This window comes from Parasteatoda tepidariorum, chromosome 9 (genome assembly GCF_982258835.1).
Source record: "Parasteatoda tepidariorum strain Cologne lab strain chromosome 9, Ptep-v5.0, whole genome shotgun sequence".
Classification (NCBI taxonomy): Eukaryota; Metazoa; Arthropoda; class Arachnida; order Araneae; family Theridiidae; genus Parasteatoda; species Parasteatoda tepidariorum.
The window spans coordinates 102,634,240-102,640,239 of NC_141763.1; the positions used below are offsets into that span (position 1 = coordinate 102,634,240).

General features: G+C 24.6%; 1 protein-coding gene across 1 annotated transcript in view; it reads right to left on the minus strand.

Annotated features, from left to right (window-relative positions):
* The window catches only part of LOC107436969 (polypeptide N-acetylgalactosaminyltransferase 13), a 44,729-nt gene extending 38,729 nt beyond the window's left edge, over positions 1-6,000 (minus strand). The window contains exon 1 of the mRNA XM_087152524.1: positions 5,723-6,000. The gene's annotated coding sequence lies outside the window, so the exon portion shown is untranslated. The remainder of the gene's footprint in view (positions 1-5,722) is intronic.

Below are 6,000 nucleotides of genomic sequence, written 5' to 3' on the forward strand. Positions count from 1 at the left end.
ATAATTGTATCAGGAGTACAAATGAGTTCGATCCGTTTATTTGTGGTCAAATATGCATTTATTTCAGAACAAAATAAATGAGCAGATTAATCAAAGTATTGTCCATCGCTGGCTAACTACTTTTTCCCACCTCTCAGACAATTTTCGAATTCCATCTCAAAAGAATGTCTCATCTTTTGAGGCGATCCAAGTTAGGAGCCAATTTTCGATTTCTGCCAAAGAAGTGAACCGGTGAACTGCCAAATCGTGCTGCATCCGTTGGAACAACCAATAACCAGAAGGAGCAATGCCCGGCAAATATGGCGAGTGCGATAAAACATCCCACTTTAGCGTCTACAAGCATTCGATGTGCTTCAGCTAAACTTTTCCTCCAATTAAAGCAGAAACACAAAACCTCCCGCAAATGCTGCTTAGTTACCACAAAATTTGACATATTCAACAAAGGATTTTTGTATGAAACTCAAAGCGATATAAAGTTAATATTATTGACAGATGTCTAACCTCTCTGAAACCACCAAAACCAGCTGCCACTATGAAACAATCATAACAGCCAGAGTCATCTTTTGAAAACGGACCGAACTAATTTTTACTCCCAATATTAAAATAAAACATTGTGTGACATTTAAAAGCTCAAAAAATAATGTATGTATATGGTGCAGAAATGAATTACTAGAGGTATATAGTGCTCTAATTGCTGTTGTTTACTAGTGCCTAGAATAGCATTCACAGTTAGTTTCAGATAGCTATGCAAACTGTGCTTGCTTACCAGATACTGAAACATAGTAGTCTAATATTCTTTTAAGCTATATGCTAATATATAATCCAAAATTGTCTAGTATTTTGATAACACTCAAATTGCAACTTAAATATCCTAAGTTGGTTAAAAAAATAAATTTAGTAATGTGTAAATAATTTATATATTTAGTATATGTAAAAATATACTAAATTTATAAAGTAAAAAGAATATAATCCTATTGTTTTTTTTTAATTAAAAATATTGACGTTAAAAAAAAATTTATTACACTTACAAATAGTATTGTGCTGATATTAACCACTTATAAACAGGATTTGTTGATTTAAATCATGATTTAAATCAAATGATTTTTTTAAAGAAATCATTGATTTAAATTAACTGATTTTTTTTATATATATATTGATTTTAAAAGTTAAAAAACAGTGTTTCAATTATTGATACTTTTATTATTTTCTTATCTTAGTTTTAAAATTTATTTTAAATAAATTGCTATAATTAATTTTAGTTAACGAAATTACTTTCTTTCTTGATGTGCGTTAAATTCCTACACATTTGAAATTACATTTTTAAAAATCTATCGATTCTTGAGATTGAAAGTACAGATTAAAGTAAACATTTAATGCTGTCTGACTTAATATAGACTTGCATAGCTGTAGAAAGTAATTAATAAACATGAATTTCTTCCAAAAAAAATGCAAATAATGTTAATTACAATTCTACCTTTTGATTGAAAAAGCATGGAATTAAAACCTACATTATATTTTATTGATGTAGGATTAAAAATGAATATTTTAATATAAAAATATATAGATTAAATATTTATTTATTTTTTGATGAATGACTACATTTATAAACAAAATCTGTTACATTTATTTTGTCATTTTAAAAATCAAGAGGGAAAAAAAGAAATCACAATTTCAAATTAAAATTATGGTTCGCTAATTGAAACTTTGCTTTAATAGTTAAAGTACAGGGGTCTATCCAAGCCAAACTTACCTTCACAAATTCAACTTTAGGAAAAACTGTAGAATAATTTCACGAAATACTTTTTCTTAAAATTTTATTTTTGGGTCTCGTAAGAAACGATAAATCCATATTTTTACAATATTTTTGTGTTGAATTTTTAATATAATTTTTTATTTCGCAAATTATACCTAAATTTTCACAAAATAGGTGCCTTTCAGAAAAACCTAAACAGAACCCTGATGTACTTCTTAAATTCTCTATTTCATCTAGTCTTTAAATTTCAATCATGCATTTGTTCCAAAATGATTGCCATGCATTCAAAGCTATGTATTATAACGAAAAATTATTTTAGTAAGTTAGAGCTCCTAAAATATTGTTATAATATAGTTTTAATGTTAATTTAATTTTGACTAAACATTTATAAATTATTTTTAATCATAAATTAAATTTCTTACAGTGTATTTGAATAAAAAAAAAATCAGATTTAAATAAAAAAAAATCGGATTATTTTTATTTTTTTTAAAAAAATCAAAAAAATCACGAACCCTGCTTATAAATGACACATAGTAAGCATTAAAATTTAAAATTAAGCACAATTTGTTACAAATGACTTAATGTTTGTGAATAAATCAATAAAAAATTAAACCTGAGAACGGTGATAGGTGCTTACTAATAGTGTTCACACACTTGCGCACTTCTCCATGAAAGCTATACATTGAATTTGCAGAAAATTTCATCCTTCAAACTGACATAAGAACATGTCTGTTTAATTTCTTAAACTCAAATATTAAGTTTAATTTTTGAAAATTAATATTGCGAGTGATAAATCAATCATCTGTATTTTGATTGGTGTTTGTTTCAATGAAGTATGAGGATTGCATTTATGCATTTAAGCAGGGGTCTGCCCAGGCCAAATTTACTACCGTTTAGCGGTACCTTCACAAAAAACTTTTTCTTAAAATATTATTTTTGTATCCCGTAAGAAACAATAAATTCATATTTTTTTGTTGATTTTTTAATATAATTTTTAATTTTTCACAAATTATGTCTAAATTTTCACAAAATAGGTACCCCTCAGAAAAATCTAGACAGACCCCTGATTTAAGTTTGAGAAATATATAAAAATATTTTCCGACTTTAATTCAGCAGGAATCAAAAATGACTAAACCTGAATTTATGTATTCATTTTGTACATTCATTCATTGGGACTTTGTGGTGTCATTTATGAGTTATTTAAGATACGTTGTTATCTGAGTTTTTTTTAACAATAAATTAGTTTGTTTTATTAAGTTCTATGAGTTACTTTAAATTTATGAGTTATTTAATTATTTTTCTTTTAATGCAATTATTTCATTACTATTGCTAAATGACTGGCTAATAATTTGAAGTCCTCAGCATGGACTCTGCTTTTAGTATTGCAAATAGTATTGCAAATAAATAGATAAGTATTATTGCATTCCAGAAATCTCTAACTTAAATACTCGTTTTTCATGTTTAGTAGAAAATTTAGACATTAGTATGACAACTGCGAAAGAAAATTAAAATAAATATACAGTGTTCTCCCAAAGTATTTTTTGAAGGACGGCTGGTCCTGTCTGCCTTTTGATGCGCCCTATTTGCCCATTGCGTAAAAATAAGTTATCATCTCTTAAAAACACTGCCTTTTTATTCATATTCCATTTTTAAAAAAATTCATTGTTTAAATTTATCATTGTTTAAATTCATTGGTAAAATTATCTGTATTTATAGTGTTAATTCTGATTACTATACCAAATATTTATTTTGTATAGAGTATTCTCAACTGGTTAAATTTTTATAAGTTTATCTTTTTCCGAGGTATATTAATAAATTTTTCACAGTGTTAATTGAGCGCCCCTTCAAAACTCTAAGTGCCTTTTTCTGAGAGGAAGCGCAGTCCTTTTTTATTCCCAGGAGAACTCTGAATATATTACTTAAATAATTACATTAAGCAATTCAATTAATACATTATTATTTACCAAAGTTATCATTGAAACAAAAATCACTCAAAGATTGTGGAAAACTGACATAAATATTTTAGCATAAAATTACACATAATACAGGTAAAATAAATTACTTAGAAGTATTAAAAAAAAAAATAATAATTCATTAAAATTTTTCAGAATTCAAATTAACAAGAGAATCTTGAAAATTCCTATTAAAACAAAATTAAAAAGCACAGTTGAAAATATTGGATAAATACAAATTTGCTGCTTCTGGGGTAAAATATGCCCCATTAAAGTTCATTTAAAAAACAAAAAGTTTCAAGCTGATATGTATTCATAATGTGATTAGACTATTTGTTAAAGTCCCAGCTGGAACAATTGAATTTTATTGCTTACTTTACTTTTCTAAAAAGGTTGATAACTATTTAATATGTTTTATTTAATTTATAAATTGTTATTTTTTTAAATTAATTTTTTAAAAAAAATTAAGTATTTTAAAAAATAAAATTTAAAAAAAAATTATATATATAAAAATTTTTAGTTTAAATATATGGGTTATTTTTAAAAAAAAATTACAAAATGTTAATATAAATCTTAAACTTCAAAAATTTTTAACTACATTTTCTTAATTTAATTGTGTAGTTTAAAAAATTATAAAAAAAAATTTAATTTCAGTTTCAAAATAAAAATTTTTTTTTAAATAACCCACATATTTTAATTCTAAAAATAAATGCCGATTATTTTTTTGTTTTTAAAAATGAAAAAAAAAAATAAAAATTCAGATAAAAAATATAATAATTTATAAATGGAATAAAACATATTTAATAGCTGTCAACCTTTTTCGAAAAGAAAATTAGGATACTTTTCCATTTCGCTAGCGATTAACTCACCAATGAAATGCCACTGGCTTTGTCAATTTTTGTAAACAGACATTTTGACATTCCATTTTTTTTAAACACGTCTCAAGCTGTAACCAGATTTGAAAACTCACAGACAAGTTAGGAAATATGAATATTTTTTTTCTGTTTGTGAAAAACATAATGGCTAATAAAATTCTACTAATTTATAATTTGATAAAAAAACAATTTCAAAAAAAAATATTTCATTTTAATGAAGCAAGTGTATTTTTGAATCGTAGTGAACATAAAATATTAAAAAAAAAATTCTAATATGGCATAAAAAAAGCTGCTTAAAGATAAATTCAGATTAACTGTATTTAAAGAGTGATTTTTTAACAAATGAGAAAGTTAAATAATTCAATATGAATTATTAGTCAACCTGTAGTTGAAGTAAGACATATAGCAAAATAATTTATTTTGTCATTCAGTTTAATATTTATATAAAAATAATTTTAAAAACTAATTCCGTGATTTGTTTATTTTTCAAAAATTATTATTAAAAGTTATTTTGCAATACAACAAAAATTATTTTGTTATTTTTTAAAAATTATGCAAACATTATTTCTATTCCATTTTCAATAATTTTAAACCTTCATTTTCCGATATTTTTGTAAAACAATTTTTAACAACAGTAATACAGTTTATAATGCATTGCTATGATTTATTTTTAAGATTATTTCAATTATAGGTACATTAAAAAATGTAATCATAAACTTAAGTTCTTAAAAGCGTCTTTAAAAATTCCAGTAAAAAAATCCGATTTAAATAAAATAAAGAATTACTTATTTTAAAAATTTTTTTAAAAAATCGCTTACTCAGCAAGCAATACTTAGCTTTTTCAATTTATCATAATAAGTTTCATTTTAATGATGCTTACAGAGATTTTATAAAATTTATTTGCTATTTGAGTATCAAAATGTATTGTTACCAATCTTTATCAGACACATAAGAGATATTTAAATTTTCTGTAACACCTGTTAATTTAAATGATTATTTTGTAAACAAAAGCAAGAGTAAATTTTGATAGCGTGCAAAACATTACTAAATAAGCGATCATATTAAAAACGGAACTAAAAACAAATTTAAGGAAGAGGAATTTTGTCACTAACAAGACAGTTGCACAGAAAAAATTTTTTTACCTAAATTTCTGGATATCAAAATTTTTTCCAACTAATTCTGAGAAGAAAAGTAAAATACATGCCCTTATTTGAAATAATTCTATTCCAAAGAGCAAAATCAGCGAACCAAAAATATCTATTCAGTGTCAAACAAATAGCAAATAAATAAAATTGTCGAAGTCCACTTGATGAATGAGTTTAGGAATTTTCCATCAACAGGTTTTTTTTTTAGTAGTTTGATTTGGGAAGAGGACGTTACCCAGACAACACCTTCGCAACATTAGAAAACACGTTTCCGG